The sequence below is a fragment of the Chamaea fasciata genome, unplaced genomic scaffold, assembly GCF_029207755.1.
Source record: "Chamaea fasciata isolate MVZ Bird 193981 ecotype frontalis unplaced genomic scaffold, bChaFas1.0.hap1 SCAF_1, whole genome shotgun sequence".
Classification (NCBI taxonomy): Eukaryota; Metazoa; Chordata; class Aves; order Passeriformes; family Sylviidae; genus Chamaea; species Chamaea fasciata.
This window is the reverse complement of record NW_027094086.1, coordinates 148,329,739-148,352,077: the sequence shown is the minus strand read 5'-3', so window position 1 is coordinate 148,352,077 and position 22,339 is coordinate 148,329,739. Positions and strand designations below refer to the sequence as shown.

The following is a 22,339-nucleotide window of genomic DNA, read 5'->3' as shown; positions in this document are numbered from 1 at the left end:
AAAAGGTGAGACTTCATAAACTGTGTTAATGAGACTGCATCAGAAATGCTGGAAATCTTTCAGAGGTTGTAACAGCAGTATTTTGCTCTTAGCATCTGACTCTGGAGAAATGTAAAATGCTTCAAAAATACTAATACTGTTTTTCAGAGCACTAAGAAGAAACAGATGGAATAACTTGAACTTCAGGCACTGAGATCATTTTCAGACTTCTGCAGTGTACATTAGGTCATTAGGCAGAAAGCTACTTTGTGTAACAGTGTGTTTAATGTGTACTTACCATAACAGCTATTTCCTGTTGTTCTGTAAAGTCAATTAGCTATTTACCAAATACCAAATTTCATGTCTGTCGATTTCTTATTTAATTGTGCAGCCTGAAAAAAGGGAAATGGCAATCATGCAAATTATTTTGTTGATAAATACAGCTTGTCCTTTACACTCTCACGTTTTTTTCTAAGGGCGATTGAGTTGCGCATTTTGTTTATCTCACGGATAATTTGCCAAAGACCCTCATTTTTTCTGGGCTCATGCCTTTGGAGATTTTGTATATTACTTTCTCTGTGTATTGTTTTGGCATTACTGCATATGTAATACTTAGTTATTCTGTGTTCCAAGTGTAACAAAGCAGATGTATTTCTCTATTTCCCCAGCTCTTTTTTTTTTTTTTTTTTTTTCCCTGATGTCCCCTATTACTTTTGTTCTTGTTCCAGGGTTATGATATTTTGTAAGACATTCCTGGAATCTCATCTAGGCCTTGAAATTAGTCACCCTCAAAATTAAGGGGAATCCTGAAGCTTCTGGCCAGCAGCTGAATTAGTTCAGCCCACGAAGGATACATTTGAATTTGCATTGTAATAAATGTGTGTGCATTACTTAGAGATTACTCTTAATGTGATATTCCAGAGGTTATAGTGCCTCAAATTGTGGGCACTGCACTCCTTGTATGTCAGTTCAGGTTACAGACAGGAAGGAGCTTTTCAAATTCTCTGAAATTGCAGCTGGAATAAACAGAAATCTCTGCAAATAATTTTCGTTGCAAGTGTCTCCAATGCAAATCCTTGAATTACCAAGAAATATGAAATTTTATTGTGAGCAGTGAAGTACTTTTTTTAACATAAATTTGTAAGAAATATCATTTATGAGCTGTTAGCCTCAGAGTTAGCAACTGTAACTCTGCTCAAGATCCATGTTATGATGAATTATTGCCCTCCAAAAATCTGCTGAGAATTCCTTGCGTACATAAAGCAAGGTGGGGATGCAAAAACAAAGGTTTACTGATGCTGTCAGACACTAATGATTTTGAGTATTTGAGAAGGCCACTAGTGCTCACAACTTGTTTCAGTAGGAAATTGTCCATCCTGTTAAATACTGGTGCCATTTTATTGGTCTACATTTGACTAGTCTTAACTTCAGCTTGAAGAGCCTTCCAGTGTTAGAGCTCTCATTCATCTGCAAGTCTTTATGATTTTCTGGTGAGAAATTCTGTCTGTCACGCAATCACTTGTTCAGGTTTACAACATTTAAACAGTTCTTCCTCATTAATGGAACTTTCTGATTTTTACCTCTAAAATCACTTGGAAAACATTTTTTCCTTACATATTGTAAGGAGGCAAAAATAGCATCTCATTTTTGTTAATAAAAGCTTTTTGCTGTGATTATGATTGGTGTTTATTTTCATTAAGCCCAAAAGAGACAACCTCTATTATACCACAGATAACTGTGGTGCAGTTATCTTCATGAAAACCCAAAATCTCCCTGTGCTCCTTTTGACATGGTTTCCATTCCCTGCTCTACAGAGTCTGAGATTTTGCTTTCAGGAGAGTATTTTGGTGTCTGTGTTCATACCACTTTGCTGTTATGTGCACAGCTGAATTTTCTGTGTTTTGTGGGTTTTCTGGGTGAGGAGTGATTTGCATTTGCTGATTCTAATGGAGGATCATTGGCATGGCTGTGTTTGTCTCAGACTCACTTGTGGTTGGTGCTGGCTAATGGACGGTGAACCAGAACCATAAACTCTGTAATTAACAGTCGTGATTTGTCTCTGTGAGAATCTTGACCTAAATTAAAACACTGAAAAAAAATAGTTTATATCAAATTCAATAGCATTCCTTGTCAGTGGACGACACGATCTAGTTATGGATTTTGTTTTGCAGGAGCTGTTTCTTGAAAACATGAAATATCTTTCTCAGGCTCAAGTAATTTTGCCTCCAACTGTTATGGTCAAAGTTACAGGATGTTTTTTAACCTGTAAGTAAAGTGATGTTGATTCTTCCATTAATTTTTTGATAAATGCATTTATTTTGTAAAACACTTCTTTACTCAAACTTTCTATGCTTGTATGAATCATGCAAAGACACTATTGGAGAGGTCAGTACACAAATTTCAGGATTAGATTTACAGTTACATCAACTGATGGCAATGACTTGTTTGTTTGATATTCTTGTTCCATTATCTCTTGTGTCCATCTGGGATCTTGTGTCCAGCTTGTAATTTTAGACAAATTACACTGTAATTTGTAATTACAGTATCTTAATAATACAGTAATAATACAGAGACACAGTATCTTAATAATACAGATGCATCTTGGAGGGTAATGCAGTGAGAAAGAGATTTTTGATGATCTTAATTTCAGGTGTCCTACAGCAGGGGTTCCATGATTGGCAAGTTATTGAGGAAAAGTCCCAGTCAGACAGGAAAAGGAGGTAAATAATGCTGAATTATTTAGGAACTTAAAGAGCTGTCCCATTCCTATAAATGGGAAAAATAAGAAGAGAGACCTTGCATGAACCCTTCTCCCTCTGAGACAGAGGCACAGGTGGTGTGTCTGTTATCCCACTGAACAGGAGACACAGATTTCTGGAATTGTACCATGGAGCATTTCTCAGTAGGTGGTAGCCAGTGGAGGAGGAGGCAGGAGGGAATCTGAGGACAAGATGGTCATGCAGTGGGCATGACTTGTCAGATGCCTCGATATCCTTCATGTCTGAATTTCTGATCTGTAATTTAAAGTGGCAGCTAATGTTTAGAGTTATGGCACACTTACAAGATACATTTAATTATGCAAAAACCTGGTTTTTTCAGCTCTTGACATCTGTACACTCTCAGTCATTAAACTAATGGTGGTGTGCTAATGCTACCAGCAAGAAATATCTGTCTTGTGCTCCGGCAATAAAAAGTAAAAAGAAAAGTGCTGTACTTTGCAGTTAATGGAGGAAACAGATCCATGTCAAGAGCATGGTGGATAAATTAACAGTAATTTCTGTAATGAATTTAATTTTAGTAATTTATATAATGAACATTATCTTTTTGTTGTTAAACATCAGCTTTTTTATTTCCTTAATTTTCCTCCTCCTATTTCCACAGGAATAATAAATGAAAAAGGGAAGAAGAGGGTGTTGTTACTCTGAGGCTGGTTTTCTGCCCTCTCCCCACCATAAGAGATTGCCTTCCTAATGGGAGAAAGGAAATTTTCCACTGCAGCACAAGAAAAGTAACTTGGTCTAAGTGTTTTGTGGTTAGCTGCGAGTCCTAAACTGCCAAAGAGAAAAAAATCTTCTTCTCTGAGCTTGGGCTTTTTGGATTTTAAACATTGCAGTGTACAGAAGGAGTGCAGTTCTTTTTGTTGTGTTGAGGTCTGTGTTCATCCCCTGTGCCCCATTTTTCACAGGGGCAGATGGATGGAGAAGATACAGCAGAATAAATACGTGCAGGTAGGGATCTTTATTGCATTTAGTGGTATTAGCTGGTACAGCATTGTAAATGTAGCAGTTATAGTGCCTTTATAGAGTGATGCATGAGTGATCTTTAAAATTCTGCTCTCTTAATTGAACTTGTCTTGCTTTCTAGAAAAATAACATACTGGAACTCCAAATTTCCAGTTGCTGCTTGCACCAGAGAACACTTAGAGTTTTATTTCTTTTAAAACCATCTGTAGTTGTAGCTATCCAGAAAAATGTTTAATCACTGTTTATTTCTTTGTGTGCATTAGTGCTGCCTGGCTTTTAAGGAGAGCTTAATTCCTTCAGTAGAATTCTTCCAGCAAAACCCAGAGTAACTCTCTTATCATCAGGAAAGATGATAGGAAAGATTTATTTTCTACTTAATAAAGAAGAAAAGAAATTTCAGACAGTAATGGATTCTGTTGATGTAATTAGGAGAAGTAACTGGACTTAGCATTAGAACTTACCGTGAATGTGGGTGTGTTACTGTCCTATACCTGTTGCTAGCAGGCTTTATACATCACTTTTTAAAAAATAAGTGTTAGTAATTTCAGATATGAGGATAAATGCTGTGATTTTCATTTTGCTCAAACAAGTTTGTATGTTTTAATGGAGGTTTTGCCATGTGCTATTGAATGAACTTTGGGTTCTAGTCTTGTGTATAACAGATAGTATATTTGAATTTCAGATTTTGTCTGTATAAGATGTAATGAACATACCTCAGAGTCTGGGAATAATAAAAGCGGAAATTAACGAATGAAGAATAGTAATATATACTCTAATTTCTCACCAAAAGCTTTTAACAAAAGGCAAATTTTGTGCCAATATTTAATGCATGTCCGCATGGTTAAAAGCTTGGAATGAAATGTGAAATAGGAAACCTTTTGCTTTCCTACCATTTTACACATATATTTCCAATGGAACAAAAAAAAAAAAATCCATCTTTGCTTTTAATAAAGGTAGCTCTGATTTCAGCAGAAAGAAAATAATTGATTAATATTTTGGGGATTATTCTTCCAAAGTATCACCCAAGAACTTTTCCCTTTCTTACAGTGTTGTCAGTGAGAGCAGAAAATTTCATTTACTGTTTTCAGAAAAGGAACCAAGCTCCTCCCTCCATCCCTCCCACAGGCATCCCACTACAAAGAAAACTTTCTGCATGGGAGCTGGCTCAGGACAAATAATGTTGTTGGGAATGAAAAGGTGAATGTGAGAAAACCAAGACTTTCTGTCTCCTTGGAGATAACAAGCAGCCGACATTACCTGCAGAAATCAGTGTGAAAGCTTTTTTATTTTGAAAGGGATATTGTAAGTATTTTGGTTTTGCTAAATATTTGTATACTCTGAGAAAACTCAGTTGCTGATTATCCTAATTTAATTCTATGTCTATTTGATCCAAATATTTGGGGATATATGTATCCAAATGTGTGTGTCTGTATATGAATAAAATATGTGTAGACATGTTTCCAAGTATTAGATATGGTTTTATTTTAGGTACAGGGAGCATCTATGTAAGAAAATCTGTCATTAATGTAAAACCATTACATTGCTGTAAACATGTAGCTCTTCCTATAATTTACATGTATCAATGAATCATTTTGCTGAACACTGATATATTTATCATTTAATTACTATTATTGTTGTATTAATTATTATCATATTAATTACTGACTGCTCTGTTTTGTTATAGATCCACATGCAGAGTATTCTTCAAATTTGTTTTAGTATTATCTAATCTTAGTTACACTGAACTTGACATACTAAAATTTCTTTGCCTACACAAGTCTGGAATGTTTTTCTTACAAAAATACTGGTGAGTGATTTTTTTCAGGGTGTTTTAGTAATGCACAGTCTAGTCCATTGCATAGATTGCTAATTTTGGAAGTAATGAGTGAGTATATTATATTATATTATATTATATTATATTATATTATATTATATTATATTAATATTATGAATAATTTGTCTATTACATGTGTTAAAAAAATCAAACCAAACAACACAAAAAACCCCCAATAAACAGACAAACAACTGAAAAAAACCCCACTGAAAAACTGCACAGGTAGATATTTATTCAATCCATCCAAACACAAACTTTTCCTTGAGATGGGGTGATGAGTGAGAAGTGGAGAGTGGGGGACAAAGTGCTGGGTTGAAGAAATGGCCTGATATTTTAGAAACAGCAGTAGTCTTCTAAAATGTCCAAGCTGGATTTTACTAAGGACTCAAGTCTGTTCACCATCACTGACAGTTAAACAGAAGAAAATGATGATCAGAAACAGACTTTTTTTTCCTGCTTATTGAAATTGAGTAGGTGATAGCAGAAACTTTTGGCAAGGTACAGAACAGAAAACAGGGAATTCCTGTTCTCTTTCATTAGGTGTAGCTGTGAGCTGCTTCCTCTTTTTTTTTTTTTTCTTTTTCTTATTTCAGGTGAAGAGGTGAACACATCTTTATTCTTTATTCTCGTGTGAAAGATTATACTAAATGCACACTAAAACCAAACTAAAAGTTAGTTTATCCTTTATTTTTTCCAGATCCAGGTGCTCACAGGAAATATTCAGTGGGTGGCCCTTGACAATGGAGTTGATAGAAGTAATTTGGCATTCAGAATTGGTTATAATCCATGCTAAAACTAGATTGAAACACAAAGGACATTTTTATATTTATGTTCCTACTAGCTTTCCTATTTTTAGAAACATCTCAAAAATCCCCCTTTGACTTTGATGGTATTTTACTGAGTTTTATCAGTTTCAATTCTACTTTTGTGGATTGTTTGGTATCTTATGGTCAGTAGTTTGATGGCTATTTCTTCGCTGCATTTAAAAGGAACTCTGTGCTTTTAGGAGCTGAAAAGAGTTCTGAAATTCATACAAATGGAGCCGAATCAAGGAGTCGTATATAAGGCTTAAATGTGTATTTTGCTCTTCAGTCTGAAAGTCTAAATTTGCTAGTTGCCATCTCTACAGCAAGCATTTTGTAATTCATGTCTCTGAAACATTGTATTAATAGACTCATTTTGGCATTGCTTTGCTATTCCAGAAGACTGTCTGCAAACCCTTTATCTTAAGAAATTTTAGTAGCAAATTGTACTTTAATAGTGCCCTACTTTAAGTGTTTCACTTAATGATTCTTTGTTCATCCCTTTCAGGTATTATATATTAAAATACCTTTGCAGGTTATTTGTTCAGTAAATTTCACCAGTATATCTGGAATTCCTTGGGTTTTGACATAAAAATATTCTTTGTCATTTTTGCAGTACCCTTAAGCCAGCGAGACTAACCTGAAGCAATGCCTAGCTTTGTACACTGAATGCATTTCCTCCCAAGATGAGAAAACTAAGTAGTTTCCACTTTAATTTAGAAGAAGTAAGTTGAATCTGAAGGTGTATTTATGCATCCCTGGTCCTGTAGAAAATGGTACTTTAGTAACTGAAGGTACCAGTGCATTTGTATCTGTTACTGATGGATTGGTCTCTACTACGGGACCAGAGATATCAAAACCTGTTGGAGGATTTTCAACTCTTAATTTAATTTAAATGCAGATTTCTTTCATTTGCTATACTGGAACTTAACAGATCTGAACTGCAGTCTGGCATCTGCCTCTGCAGCATATTGACATAGTACACATTGACCTACGATTCCTTTGCACTAACTTGTAGTCACACTCCCAAGTTTCTTCTCTCAGTTTCTAGAATAAATCTTGTGCTTAGGCTACTACTAAGAAAACTTGTTCTGTATCTTCCCTCCCAGAATCAGTTATTGGGGAAACTTTTGTGTCCCATGCAAAAATTGATTTTTTTTTCTCAGAGTAACACTTTACCTCAGTGTCTTGTGAGCAGTATATGGTGATGTGGCTGAGTTTAGCTGAACTTCAGGAATTCCAAGTAGTCACTCTGTCTTTTTAATATAATTTTAGTCCTCTGTATTGGAAGGATTTTTCAGTCACATCTTCTTAGCTTCCTTTTTCGTATGCCAAGTCACAGTCTATAAATACTTGGCAGTTGATCAAAGGCCAAGAAGTCTGTTGTTCCATGTGAGCACAAGTACATTTCTGGTACAGGTCTGCTGAAGAAATCCTCTCATGAATGTCCATGAGCATTTGTCCAACTATGACTTCTGGTCACAGTTGCTGGAGGGAATGTGTTGCATTTTTTTTCTCTTGATCAATGCTTTTGTCTCATTTTTTTTTTTATTTTAAACTTAGCTCTGAAATCCTTAATACTAAAATGATTTGTATTTGCTAAAACCATTTTCTTTGCTTCATTTGTTTCAGCTGATGTAGTTCCCTAAAAGCTGAGTTTCTCTGTTGTCCTTAAAACTGCTTTGAACATAAAAGTGATCTTCGTAGGATTATTAAAAAATTGGAAAAAAAAGAACATTTTGATTTTCAGTTTATCTTTTGAGCTTTCAATTGGAAATGGGTCTGTGTGGTTTAGCAAAGTAACAGTTCTTTGGTTATATACTTCCATTTTGTTACCATGGTAAATTCTGATCTCTGAGTTGCGGTTCCTGATCAGATCTCAACATGCTTGGAAAGTCCCAGAGGAGGAAAAAAAACCCCATCCCAAGTCCCATAAAGCCCAACAAAATAATTTCTCAACCACTCTTGCTTGCATATCCTTTTAAAATAAATATATCTGAATCTAAAGAAGAGAGCTGTAATTGCAAGAGAGTATTGATTCTCTAACATGGTCCAAGAAGTGAGTAGCACAGCTGGACCTCAGCAATCTAAAATGCAGAGTGTTTTACAGACTTGGCAATGACCAAAAGTGTTTATTAAATGGAAGTAATCAGTTTTGACATGAGTTACAAAAGACAAATCATCCTGTAATGGGTCAAAATTTTCTTCATCTTCTGTGGATGAGAACTGGTGTCATGCAAATTGCTGTCATCTACAGTAGAGTGGTAAATTTGGGCATTAGTAACTGAATACTTACAGTGATTTGCCTTGTCACCTCAGTGCTTCTCAATGCCACCCTTCCCCTTTGTCAAGGATTTAAGCCTCAAACAGAATAATTGAAAATGCAACTGGACAAAGCCTTGAGCCAAATTCAGTGTTGGCCTTGCTCTGTGGAAAGGATGGATCTGATGAGCCTTAGAGTCGGGACATGGAGAAATTCTGTTTTCAGGAAGTACAGAGGAGCAGTAACTGAGGTGCAAGGCTGCCACTACTTTAATCTACAATTAAAGATTGAAGTGAAAAACAGTTAGATGATTGTCAAGAGTTGTGATAGAGATGTGATTTTGATGCTTCCATGTTGGAAGGGCAAAGGAAAAAAATATCTCTTCTGTAACCTGAATAGCACAGGGTAGATCCAGATTAAGTAATTGATCTTTATTGGGTTTGTATTTCATTACTCATTCTTCTAAATCAATGTGCTTCTAGTTGGTTTTGCCTTCTATCCTGGGTGCCTCAAGCACAGCAGGACCAGCTGGTCAGAAGAGGTGAGTGTCCTGCTGTGTCCGGTGTTGGTGTGGCCTCATCTGGAGCACTGTGGGCAGTTCTAGGCCCTGCAATTTAGGAAGGATGAGAAGGTCCTTGAGTGTGTCCAGACGAGGGCACCAAAACTCGTGAAAGGACTGGAAGGAATGCCCTGAGAGGAGCTGCTGAGGGCTTTGGGCTTGTCTGCTTTGGGGGAAAAGGAGGCTGAGGGGTGACCTCATCACTCTCTACAGCTTCCTGAGGAGGGGAAGTGGAGAATAAGGTGCTGAGCTCTTCTCCCTGGGATCCAGTGACAGGACATGTGGGAATGGTCCAAAGCCACACTGCAGGGGGTTTACATGGGACATGAAGGTGCATTTCTTTGCCAAAAGGGTGGTCAAACACTGGAACAGGCTTCCTAGAGGGATGGTTGATGCCCCAGGCTTGTCAGTGTTTAAGAGGCACTTGGGCAGTTGATTCAGTCCTGAACTGGTCAGGCAGTTGGGCTGGATGATCATTGTAGATTCTTTTCAATTGAAATAGTCTATTCATATTCTACTCTATTTTATTCTATTTTATTCTATTTTGACACAGAGTTTCAGAGAAGTAAAACTAATAGATATTAAAACTGTGTGTTATTTCTGGTATTTTCTAATGGTCAAGAACTTTCTTTCTTAAGTCACCTCTAGTACTAGAAACAAACACTCAGGAGGAAAAATGGATCCCTTGTTTTGGGCGTCAGAAGCCAACAATTTTCGACGATTCACCCCTGAGTCCTTGGCAGCAATCGAGGAAAGGATTGCCAACCAAAAAAAGGAACAAGTCAAAGTTAAAGGGAAGAATAAGGATGAAGAAGCTGAAAAAGATAAACTCACTCCTCAGCTTGACCTGAAAATCTGCAAAACATTGCCATCTCTGTATGGGGACATTCCCGCAGACCTGGTTGGGGAACCCCTGGAAGATTTTGATCCATACTACAGTGATCACAAGGTTAAAACTTCCCAAAGCATTTTTTAAATTTTTGCCTGCTGAACTCTCAATAGTAAAAACTCTATTCAGGAGGTGCTGGGGTTTGATTGTTTTGTAGACAGACCTTTGAGCATTACTGACAGCTTTTGGGGGAGAGTTTTAAGCTATGCTCTGCATTATGGAATGAAGGGATATTTTAAGTTCCAGTCAAGAACCAAAATTAATTATGAAAACATGATATGTGATTAGTGCACTTTAATAGTAAATATATTCTAAGATTAGTGATGCTTTGTTTTCCAGAGCAGTTTGTCTGATTCCTGTGGGGCTGAACTCCCTGTTGTATAAACAGTGCCTGTCCAACAGTCAGTCATGCTGGAATTGCAGATGCTTTCACTGAATTACAAATACTATACAAATTAAGGGAGGCCCATTTGAGATATTTCCATTACTCTGTGTAGCTAACCCATGTATTTTCATTGTCTTCAATTAATTTTCTGTAACTTTTTTGTCTCACTGCTTTGTTTATTGTTCCATATTTATATTGCACATACTCCATGCTATTCCAAGGTGGTTGGTGATGCTGACTATAGCAATGTATAAAGTAGTCTAGGAATCCCTCCTAAATTAAGTACTTAAATTAAATTATTGCTACTGTCAAGGAAGACTTGATCTGAAGAGCAAAAGGTTCCATCCAGTCCTAGTTGCTGTTTCAATGTATACCAGCAAGGTGTTGGAGTGTAATAACTTTTTCAGAGAACATGCTTTAGACTTCGGTTTTTCAGATACTTTTTTCTCAAAGTAATCGAAGTGATACTGTTGAGGAAGAGGAACTAAGGTTGAATGAGTTGAATAAATTTCTATTAAAGTTGGGAAACTGTGTTTTTCATTCAAAAGATTTCATTTTTACTATATGGCAAAAGTGCTGAGCTGCATGGACCTTAAGGTAGTTTGGAGGGGATTTACAGTGTTATATGACAATAGAGAGATATTTCAAAATTAAAATTTTTGCTTTGACTGCCCAGGATTTTGGCAGTGCTACACAATGTGTATCTTGTAAATAATCTCTTGTAGCCTATAAAACTGTCCAAGAGTAAGGTATTAAGACCATTGTTACAGTCCCAGAGTAGTAATTTAATTACTTTGACCAAGCAATTATGATTACTTGCTTTTCATATTCATTCCCATTTATGAGAATCTCTCAGACAATAATGAGAGACAAGAGCTATAGAGCTGCCGTCTTTCCTTCAAAATGTGTGTAATCAGGTCACAACTCCAAGCAAGAATAAAGGAAAGCTGTACTACTAACTGCAGTTAGATATAGACCTAAACGCAGAGTTGAAAAACTGAACATGTAATTTTTGCAGAAATTTTTAATTATTTTAAATGTTTCATATACTATGAATCTTTTTTTTTTTTTTTTTACATATATAGACTTTTATGGTGCTAAATAAAAGGAGGACTATTTTCCGGTTTACTGCCACATCTGCATTGTTTATATTTGGTCCTTTTAATCCAGTCAGAAAAACAGCAATTAAAATTCTGATCCATTCATATCCTTTCATTGGTTTCCCTGATTTAAATCTTAAAATATTCTGTGCCATTTTTTGTCATTCTGCTCCCCTCTTTCTGCTTTTTCTGCTTTTATTTGGAATGATTAATTAGTGGAAATAGGTCTTTTTAGGTGAACTTGTCTGAACATGTCAAACGTGTTATGTCCCACTAGCGTCTTAACTCCCGAAACGGTCTCCACATGCAGATAATTCATTTTTATATTTAAAACGTGAATTTTACACAGCTGAGAAGGTTTAATCTTAGTAGGGGATTCTTGGGATGGTCCTGTGCAAGGATGGGAATTGGATTTCAGTGATCCTTGTGGGTCCCTTCCAACTCAGGAGAATTTGTGATTCTGTTATAAGTTTCTTTGGAAGACACATGACAAGTTCTGAGCATATTCAAGTGAAAAGTAATTATTTGAATGCTTGTGTGGTTTTTGTGTGTGGAAATCAGCAACTTGTATGAACTCTATTTTTTGCAATGTAGTGTTTTTTTTTTTTCCTTAACTTACTATTCACATTTTTTCTTTGCATTATTACGTGCACTGTGTTACTCAATTGTATAGCCATGACTATCCCTCACCTTCTTGCAAAAGCCTGCTGGATTGAGTAAGTACCTCAGTGGCCATGTGCTCTCTATTTTTCCAAGGATACTAACATGCAGGATTGCAAAGTTTAAATTATGTGGTGATCTAGTTCTGGGGCTTGAAAATTCTCGGATTGACCTCTGAGGAAGACTGAGGATTGCTATTGTATCACACAGCCTTTTGTGGAGTTTCATTACCTTTTCTTAGAGCCTGTCAGCATATGCCCTTTTTTCTGTGTTGCCTAATTTTGCCATCTGGTGTAACATAGGAGGTTATCCCTTTTTTTTTTTTTTTTTTTTTTTTTTTTTTTTTTTTTTTTAGGAATAAATCTTCTTGAGAGACTGTGCAGAAGGGTTTTAACTTAACATCTCTCATTCTACAGCAATTACCTGAATGTCTGTTATAGTTGCCTTATGCAAAAGCTATAAAGGGATAAATATTCATTCTGTTCTTTCCTCTGTTTCCTGGTGATCCCTAAATGAGTTGTTTCCACTAGGAAGCCATTTATTTGTAATGTCTTGCTTCCTTTTGTACTTATGCACTGTATCCAGTGTAACTTCAGCTAATGTTCCAGAACTAAATCTGCGAAATGTGCCTGGAACCTCAGAAGTTCTTTAATTTTGCTTCCTTATATTTTGGGATAAGCATGGTGATAACTTAATCTTCTGTAGGATTCTTTCAGTTATAGTGTGTTTGTCAGAATAAATATGTAAAATGTAAATATGTGCAAACTTTACAGGCTGAAATAAATCTTTGTTGTTTTTGTTCTGCCAGAATGGTGAGGCTTTGAAATTCTCCAGCCTGCTTTAGAATATAAACGCAGTCTTAAAAATGTTTCCTAAGGAAATGTGAGCTATCCTTCATCCAGAAATAGCATCATATGCTTATGTGAATGTTTATATTTGTAGATTTACATGGAAAATTTACTAAAATTCAGGAAGACATCTTGTCCCCATGATTTTTCTGAAAGTAATGCAACCTGTCGTATTTTGCTTCACATTTTCTACCTTTATCTCCATGCAGGGATTAAATCAGGGAAAAGATAGAAATGCGCTTGAATGTGTATCAGTATCATTAATATTTTTACTTCTCTAACTTTAATGTACACTTTTTTCCTCAGACATGTTTTCACTGCCATATATACTATTGAAATATTGATTAAAATAGTAGCAAGAGGATTTGTTTGGAATGAATTTACTTTTCTTCGAGATCCATGGAACTGCTTGGATTTTTCTATTATTATTGTAATGTGAGTAAAACTCAGTTTTTTCTTTTACACTCAGGGGACAAAAACACAGAGAAAATACCATTTGGTGTTGCTGAAATTCCTTACAGTTGTTGGCATCCTCCCTGCTAAACTGTGTTTGAATCAAAGTTTGCATGTCTGCAATGAGAAAAATAGACTTTAAAGTAAGACCTAAATAAAAAGCTCTTCTTAGAACTGTGTGATTGTTCTCAATTTAGTCTATATTTGAATTTTGTCAAGAGGTAATTGCATAAACAGCCCAAACCAAGCCTGCCTCTTTATGTTGTCTTAGATGTACTCCGGATCAGATGAAACTCATTTGAGAAGGGTCTAAAATGGGTCACAAGGTGTTGAATGACTTGGTGGTAAATAACTGATGAAATCCCAGGGTCAGGTGATGCTCAAGGAAGAACACACCTTGCTTTACATACAAATTCATGGGCTCTGAAATAGCCTTCACTTGTTGGGAAGATGATGTTGGAGTTTAAACAGACAGTTTTGTAAAAGCACCACTCCAGCATGCAGTCATGGTCAGAGAAGGAGGTAGAAAATGAAGACATCGTGGGTGAGGAGTAAAGAAGAATACACATTATTTCTCTGTGTAGCCTGTATTTTAATTCAGGACTTTGTGTAGTTTTGCTCCTCACCTGTCAAAAGATGTCAGAATTAAAAAAAGATGCAGTGAATATGTGCATCTGTAATTCCACATACCAAAAAACTTAAATTGAGTAAAACTTGCATGAAAAAAAAAATTGCAGGGCAGGGACAGAGTTGAAGTGTACAGCACAGAGACAAAAGGAGTATAAATAATATTTTTTTCTTACAGTGAGAGCTAAAGACATCAAATGAAGTGGTCAGGTGGCAGAACAAGAAGGAAGGGAGTAGTTTGCAACACTACATGTTGGTTTTTCCTTATTTGTAAATAATAGGTCATATGAACACAGGTGTTATCACACACATCTATATGTATATAAACAATTATTCTTATGGGTAATAATGAACTGCTAAGGAGCTTGAATATTGTTGATCATCAGCATCTATCACTGGATAGTTACTGATAGTTGCAACTATCACATGACAGTCCAACAGCTGCATGAAAAATTAAAGTTATGGTCCTTTTTCCCTACTTGCACCACGATTAATTAGTGTTCAATTTTTCAATTTTTTTTTTCATGTCTTATAGTATAAAAAATAAAGTATTTGGAAATTAGCTCAACTGCTAGATCAAGTATAATTATTGCTTAAGGTCCTTGATAATTATTCAATCTTACAGACTAGGCAAATCTAATGTGCTCTGATCTGCTGCTGGCAAAGTCATGCTTTGAGGGGGGGGTTGCCTTTCCGACCAATGTTGCAAAGTCGGATTTTGTTACTCAGACTTTATTTTTTAAGGAATTCTGTTACCAGTTATGACCTTGTCATGAGATGAGTCAAAATTCATGTCCTTTCTGATATGAAGGAAGTCTTAGAAAATTTGGGGTAACCTGTTGCAGTGCTGTATAGAATATGCAATGCTTTAAAATACTGATTTGATGAAATGTTCTAATTGTTGAAATGTTAAAATTGAAGCAAGTTGCAATACTCAAGTTCTCACTGACTGTTAAAGGTTAGAAAGACCCGTGTGGTACAGAGTAAACACATTATAAATCTACTGTTGCTCAACTTCCTTTTCCTAAAGTGTATTTTGTTTTGAGATAGCTGCAACGTGTACTTTCATGAGAGAAGCTTCAGTGTAAGAGTGTGATCATGACATTGACGGTTTTATATTTGTTTGACATTTTGATGGATAAACTCTTCCAAAGTTAAAGCATCCAAATCCACACTAAGTAGGAGCTTACTCTATTTCTTTTCAGAGGCGCTGCTCCAAAGCCCCATTACTTCACATCCAGGCCCAGAAATGGACTTAGATTCCTAATTTTAGGCATATATCTTAGGACATATTTGACCTGTTTATTTTCTGCAGTGTATTCATTACTGCCTGCTCTATGAGGAAATGCTTTGAAAAGCTCCATCTTTGTCATTTGGTTGAGTCTGGGTTAATTTTACAGGTACATTACTGCATTTCAGAGTTTTGGCAATGTTTCAGTTCTTCGAACTTTCAGAGTACTGAGGACTTTGAAAGCTATTTCAGTGATACCCGGTAAGAAACAACACATCTTACTGATTTTCTCTCTGCCTCACCAGAATGCAGATTTTAATTCCACTCCTGTTCTTGTCTTCCAGTTCTCTGGTCACATTTTGTGACCTCAAGGAATTCCAAGGTGTGACTGTTTTGCACCCTCAGCAGCACCCTAATACAATTTTTTAAATCATCTTTCCTTCAAATGGTTTTAACAAAGGCAAATTTATATTCTGTATTTTTTTCTTCCATCACTAATGTACATTTTTATTTAGCCCCGGTGCCTTTGTCTCTTTAATTTGTCTTCCTGGAGCAGCCCACCATATGTAATATGTTCTCTTAACATAATATATCTGAACCACCATATTTCTGGTTTCATGTTCTTCCTCATTAGCTTAACCTTCTCTGGTCTATTTCCCAGAATGCTGATTTCACAATTTGAGAGACTTTCATTTGTTTCCTTATTGACCACAGCCACTGTCTGGATTTTGTGTAATACTTTCAACAGTACGTTGCATATGACACCCAGATATTCAGCATTTTTGTGTCATGTCCTTAGAGTACCAAAAAATGAATTCAGATTCCAACTGCAAAAATTCACTTGAAAATCCATAAACTACTTTATATCTCATTGTTCTAATATATATTAACCTTACCATTTCCATGTAATTGCAAATAGGTTTCTGATTTTGCTATGAAATTATAGCAGGAATGAAACACTGAATGTGTTTAATTTTAGTGTCAAAGCCACATGTCAATTCTTTCTTTTGTCTTTAACAAACTAACAGTTGTTGTGTCTTGTCATACAGGAACATCATTGCATTCCTTTTCTCACTTTCCATGTTATTGCATCTTATTTTCCTAGGTCTGAAAGTCATCGTAAATTCACTTGTTGAGTCTGTTAAGAAGCTCTTGGATGTGTTGATCTTGACTGTATTTTGCTTGAGTGTATTTGCACTAATAGGCCTCCAGCTTTTTATGGGCAATTTAAAATCCAAATGTGTCCTCAATAAAACTCTGTACAATGACTCATTATGTAAGGATCCCAAGATATATGTGCCAGGTGATGAAGGTAAATGTTTTTCTTTTCTCCCTTTACATAATCTGTGTATCTTCCTATGTATGTATTGATTTTTTCACAGAGGTGTTAAAATATAGTTGCATGTGTTTCTGCCAAGGAGGTTTGTCCTTCCATTGGCACAAGTAGTAGTATGAAGTCTCTGGGACAACTGAATATGAGATTAGTGAATCTTGGATTGGAGAAACATCAGCAGTCTGTGGGATAGAAGGGACTGAGTTTTCTGTAAGCATTTTCTTTTTGATCTGTGCATTGCACAGGGATCTTAACTTTAGGTGTATTGCATAGAGAATGATTTTTTCCATCATTTACTCTGTATTTCATGGATTTTGTCTATTTCATGAATTTTGTCTATTTCTGATAGAGATTCTTAGCTTTTACCAAAGATCAAATAAAATCTTACATTGTTAGTTGTGCAGCAAATTTTTACTATTTATTTTAAATTGTCAGAAGCGGATCTGCTGAGAATCAGTCCCATGTGCCCTTTGTTGGGAAAGGATCTTTCACAGAAGTTTGATCCATCAGAGTGTTTATAAAGTGCAGTAATGTTTGGTTTACTGTCAGAAAGCTGTTGAAACTGAAAACTTCTGTTTTTATGATTCCTTGATTTTTGTTTTCTTTTTTTTTTTTTATTAGAGCTCTGCTTCAGATTGGAAGACTCTTCTGAAATATTGCTCTGTGGCTACAGTGCAGAACCCGAGTAAGTGAACAAAGCAGTTTTTGTACTTTCTTGTTTTTTTTTCCTCCAGATAAACTGGTTTTGTTTTTGGTTTTAAGGAATGGTGATGATTTTTCACAAGGAAGAAATGGATCAATGGGTGTGTTACTGAATTAAAAACCAGATATTTCACATCAGAAAAAGAATGAAGTACAAGGATACAGCCAGTTTTATATGTACTTTGTTGCTAACCACTGGGAGTATAATGGTAAGGTAGAATGATAGAAATGAGAAGGGAAGCACATCAGTAAAGGCTTTTTAGATATTAATAAATTCTCCTCTCCTCATCTTGGTGAATTATTTAAAAGTAAAGATATTTCCATTTCCCCCCTCTCTGTGTATTTGTTTGGACATATCCTACATCGGTGAGAGTTTTTGTCTAGTCCCAAAATAAGGTTTCTGTCTAGTTTTCTTTACTAGACAAATGGCTTTCTGGGATGGTCAGATATGAATCAGCCTTTCTGGCAGGAATATTTTAGGGAATAATGAAACCTCATTTCAGACAAACTGAACAAATCTTTATTTGTCGCTGTGTATTGGATGCTTTCAGGTTCAATTGAATCTCCACATAAGTGTTGTTTAACATTTCTTTTGTGGTTAGTGAAGAGTGTCCAGGAAACTACACCTGTGAGAAGATTGGGGACAATCCTGACTTTGGTTATACAAGTTTTGACCACTTTGGCTGGGCCTTCCTCTCTGTGTTCCGTCTGATGACCCAGGACATGTGGGAGCGTCTCTACAGACAAGTGGGTACTTCTTTTTTTACCTGCTGGAATGACTTTAGATGTGCAATTCAGAGCTTTATAACCACTAAAAAAATCTGTGTTGGTTTCAACATTACTGACACCAATTTTCTTTTAAAATCAATAGAAGTATTAAGGAAGTAGAGTCAAGTGACTGAGCTGTAACACCTTCTGGAGGTGACATTGGATGGGAGCAATCCTGCTGTAAATGCTCCTAATTTGTTGGAGAACATGCTTGAGTCAGTGGTTAAGAGCTAAATAAAAGCTGAATATTTGTATGTAACCACCCAATGATTGGGATATGGAGCAGATCCAGCCAGGCAGCTCCCTGCTGCTGCAGGGAATGTGAGGATTTGTCACATTCTCTGTTCGTGTTCCTTTGGAATGCTGAGTCCTTACCAAATATTTTGGCTCAACGTACACACTTTCATTTTTGACAACGTGGTACTAAAAAACTGAAGCCTTTATGTTTTGATTCTGAGAGTTGAATGTAACTTCTCAATTTTGTGGTTTTTTTGAAAAAAATTATGTAAAAAAACCTGCAGAGAAGTTCCTGGATCCCTCATGTCTATACAGTGTCTTTGCCAGACAGGAACAGTACTCTCTGCCTTGTTCTATACCTTTCATATTGGTCCATTTTTGCTCTTTCTTTACATCAGTCTTTATTAACTGGGACTTTTTTAAATGGATGCAACATCATTTGCCATTTGAAGGTCATGCGATCTTTAGTTTTTAATGTCTCAGAGCTTAATTTTGAACCATCTCCTCTGCTACCATTTAAAAAAAATTAAGAATAAAGTAATCAGTCTAAATATTGCCTCTGATTCTGTAACTAAAACATCTTTCATGATTGTATAGATGATCCTAGCTTTCACGTTTATTTCTGAGTTTCATTAATTTCTTCCAGTCACCTGTTTATGTCTTTACAGATGAAGTTGTCTTCTCATAGCTTAAACTCTGATGATCATTTGCCTGATTTGCTGGAAGATACTCGATTTAATTTTAAGAATGGGAGTTGTTCTTTCCTGCAGTACGTGACATTTTAATGTATAACTTAGACCAGGAGCAGATCCTACTGTTGATCATTGAAAACACTGCAGCACATTAAGTTTTTGTATTTTCCTAGGAAAAAGAAATTGTTTAAAGTTATTTTGAAATTGCTTTGTAAATGTTAGTTTGTTAAGAATTTATTACTACCTTTACCTTTTCCTCACAGACCATCCGTACATCTGGAGTGTCCTGCATCTTTTTTTTTATGGCGGTCATCTTCTTCTGCTCATTTTATCTCTTCAATCTGATCTTGGCTGTGGTAACTATGGCATATGAAGAGGAAAATAGAGCTACTCGTGCTGAAACAGAGGCAAAGGAAAAACTGCTTCAGGATGCCAGACAAATTATAGAGAAGGAACAGGTTTGTAAATTAACATATATAATCCGTAGATCCTTTTGTTTTCTTCTGTTTGCAAATTAGGGAAATTATGTTTTGAATTAAACATGGTCTTCTTACAATACTTTCTGACACTTCATTTCTCTTTATGTCTTTACAAATGCATATATGCATGCATATATATGCTTAAATACATAAACATTCCTGTGATACAAAAAACCATCATGAATCCAAGTTAAAAGATAATAAGTTTTAGGATTTGCAGACCTGACATTGGATAGGAATGGCTTTCTGGCAAGAAAGTAACTTTTATGTCATTGCCTGAGTGCTGCACTCCGTAGTTTGCCCTGTTCTTGTACACTACCATTATTGCTGTGCCCAAAAATTCCTTTCTTTGGGTATCCCTTCCCGGTATTACTGCAGGAAGGAAGCATGCGTGGATACATTTCACTTTCTACCTTAAATAAAAGATATCCCTGATTTACTGCTAGCAGTCAGAAAAGTCAGACACATAAGAGGACAAATACTCTCTAGCAACTATCAAATTTCATCATTAAAGTGTAAGACATCACCATTTTACCAAGTTCCTCCTCTACAGTTGTTGACAGATCTGTGATGGTTTTCTGCCTGACAGGCTTTGCTCAGGCTTTTCTTCCTTCTGTTTTTTCTTTTTTCTTCTTTCCATTTTTCTTTCAACAGGTTTAGGATTTAGGAAAATTTAACATCTTAGGATTTAGTTTGTGCCCTTACTCTTCTGTCTTGGACTCAAGGTCCTTTTCAAAGCAAGAAAAGGAAAATAAAGGATAAGCCATAATACATTGTAAATCAGATACAAAATACAATATTTAAAGTGACAAGGGCAGACTAATTACAGTAGCTCACAAGTAACCCTGCTTTGTCTTTCAGAATTGTGAATAGCATTTTGTACTCATGTCTTTTTATGCAGTTTAATCTTTGAAACTTAGGAATTATCAGTGCAAATAATTCAGGTAGCATAGTAATGACATGTATATGATCCTAGTCCATACATTGGTATTTGTCTTGAATTAACAGACAGATGTTTTGCTTTTCCTGTTACAGATGTTGGCTGTGGAAGAAAGCAGTAAGGCCTTGAATGCTGGATCTGAAATGTCAGTTGCTGACTTGAAAACTTCAGAAGGAAAAGGGAGTAATAAAGAAACACCTAATTCAAGGCAAAACTTAACTTTAGATGACCAGGAAAATGAGGAGCATATATTTCGTTCACAGCCTGGTCGCTGCCACAAGAAGCTTGTAAGTATTTGAAATAGAAAATATGTCCATTAGATTTGCATGTGATATGACAATTCAAGGATGAGATTTTGGGACCAGGTGGAGCCAGCACTACCTGCACCTGAAAAGGAAGTTGGAAGTGTCTGTCAGTGGTACAATGATGACACATCATAGACCTGTGCTCTGAGAGCTGTGGTAAGATCTGTCAAAATCTCTGTGTTGCAGAAATAAATGTAAAAAATTCTTAAGTTTCAGAGTTTCCCTAAAGTCCTAACTATTTTTTTAAAATTTTATTTTTAAGTTAATATTCTTTTCTACAGACTGCTAATTCTCTGACCTAAATATTTAGAATAGGGTTTAGTTCAGTATGAAGACTTCTGATCTTAGGGGCATGATTCCCTTGCTGACTTTAAGCACTTGGTGCCAGTTTAAATGCTTTTGCATATTTTGGATGTTCTAGATATCTTTGATATCTCTGGTATCTACTTTGTGGCATCTCAAATGTTGCTATATTCCTAGATTTAGGCAACTGGATTATTTCCAGAGCTTGAATTGTTTTAGGATTTTAGGTTTGTACATGTATTTTAGGTTCTAAACTCCCAGAGTGGAGATTTAATTTTTTAGATCACAAATTGATACCTAGTGGCATTAGAGCTTTTCTAGTGTCTTACTTGGCTTTCACCTCCTCTCTGGAAGGGCACAGATGTTATGTGCCATGTCTGCTTCTATGGATGTCCCAGCTACCAAATGTGTCCATGGATCATCTCAGATGGGTTCAGAAACATTTATCTGTGTGAATCAAACTTGTCAGAAACATATGTGTGTCATATACTGGGATTTTAAATGCATTACACACATGGATATATTAAACATGGATGTATAAATATTAGGCTGAATCTCACACATATTGTTTCACATCTTGTTTACAGCTGTGATTTCTGGCTCCTCTGCTGACCACTCATTTTAAAGTCCAGTAAGAAACTTCTATTAAGACTTGTTATTCTTCCTTTGCTTAATTTTGGTGATTTTTTTCACAGTACTTTTGCCACTGACAAAATACTGTATCTTCTGGAAGACCATCCCAGCTTCAATCTTTCTCTGGCTCTTTGTAAACATTTTCATTTAGATACCTATATTTAGATACTTTAATCTTGAGCTGAATCTTTCAAAATAATTCTCAGGCAATTATCGATATTACTTAATTATTTTCAACAATGTCTAAAAAGAAAGCTTCCGATGCCCTTATACTGGTTTCATCTTATGACAGATTCTCTTTTGCTTCTGAGAGGACATTAGAATTGTTCCACCCATCTCAGTGAAAATGGAAATATTCCCAAAGCAGAGCTAAGAGAAATAATGTCCCAACTTCTGTCTGTTTGAAAAGTATCCTTGAAGGGGAGTCTTTTTCAGACGTATAATCCTAGCTAAAATTGATTAAACTCTTATTCTGACAGTCATCATGGTCAGAATTTCTTCTAAATTCCATAATCTTATCTATAATAAATTATATATTTGAGCTGAAAGAATCCAAATCACCCACTTGTCAGC

General features: G+C 35.9%; 1 pseudogene; it reads left to right on the top strand.

Annotated features, from left to right (window-relative positions):
• The first annotated feature begins 4,968 nt into the window (after positions 1-4,968).
• LOC136299567 (sodium channel protein type 5 subunit alpha-like) overlaps positions 4,969-22,339 on the top strand; it is a 38,348-nt pseudogene continuing 20,977 nt past the window's right edge.